The sequence below is a fragment of the Diorhabda carinulata genome, chromosome Y (genome assembly GCF_026250575.1).
Source record: "Diorhabda carinulata isolate Delta chromosome Y, icDioCari1.1, whole genome shotgun sequence".
Taxonomy (NCBI): domain Eukaryota; kingdom Metazoa; phylum Arthropoda; class Insecta; order Coleoptera; family Chrysomelidae; genus Diorhabda; species Diorhabda carinulata.
This window is the reverse complement of record NC_079473.1, coordinates 11,343,660-11,345,137: the sequence shown is the minus strand read 5'-3', so window position 1 is coordinate 11,345,137 and position 1,478 is coordinate 11,343,660.

Below are 1,478 nucleotides of genomic sequence, written 5' to 3'. Positions count from 1 at the left end.
TCCAAGCATCAGATACATTAAACATCCAATTAATTGTCTTACTGGTAGTGTGCATTCATCATCTTTATTTTCAAAAATATTAAACTTTGGATCTATAGGTGTTGCTGTGGGATTGCAATTATCAAAATTAAATCTTTCTAATATTCCAAGTAAATATCTTCTTTGACTTAATTCCAAGATTCCTTCTTCTTTAATATAATTTACTTCAAGTCCTAGAAAATTCTTTAAATCTCCTTTATCTTTTATATCAAAACATCTCATTAAATCATTTTTACAAATTTCAATTTTATTTAATTTTTGCCCTGCTAATATGATATCATCCACATAGAGTAATAAATACATAATTTGTTTATCTTCATCAACTTTTGTATATAAACAATAATCAGTTTCTGATCTTGTAAAACCTAAATTTAATAAATATGTATTTATTTTTATATTCCAGCATTTTGCAGCTTGTTTTAAGCCATAAAGAGCTTTATTCAATTTTAAAACACATCCTGGTTTATAATTTACCCTCTCTGGCGCATAAACATATATTTCTTCTTTTAAATCTCCATTTAGAAATGCCGTTTTCACATCAAGTTGTTTTATATAATATCCATATTGATTGCTCACTGTTAGAAGAGTCCTTATTGTTGTCATTTTTGCCACAGGTGAATATATATCATCATAATCATAAGTATTTCTCTGTCCACATCCTCGTACAACTAATCTCGCTTTGTATCTGTCTTCCATTATTGTTTCTAATGGTTTCTTAGCAAATACCCATTTAGCTGTCAAAATTTCTGCTTTTTCCGGTTTCTCTACTTCATTCCATGTCTCATTTTTCTCAATTGAATCAATTTCCCTTTTCATAGCCTGTATCCACATATTTTTGTCACTTCTATTATCTATTTCCTCCACTGTCTCTGGTACTTTTTCTACAAATGATACTGCATCAAATGCCATATATAATTCATAATCATTATATTTTTCTGGAATTTTGACTTTCCTTTTTATTCTTTCAAAATTTTTTCTTTTATGAGCTTCATCATTACTCTCATCTTCTTCGGATTCTATTTCAACGTTTTCTTCTTCTTTATCTATTTGTTCTTCTTCTAAACTGTTTTGTTCTCTATTATTTATTTCAATACTTGCTTTTTTTATTTTATATATAAAATCAGTTTCATTAAATATAACATCTCGTGCTACTATCACCTTTTTTTCTTTTATACTCCACAATCTGTAACCTGTATTTGTATATCCTATAAAAATCATTTTTTCAGAAACTGGATCAAACTTTTCTCTAAATTGTTTTTGTATATGAGCATATGCTGTACATCCAAATATCTTAATATTTTTTATATCAGGTTTTTTACCATACCACAATTCTGCTGGTGTAACATTTTCTAAATGTTTGCTAGGGCTACGATTTAAAATATAAGCAGCTACTCTAATGCTCTCATTCCAAAATGTTTTTGGCAGGTTGGCTTCTTCTA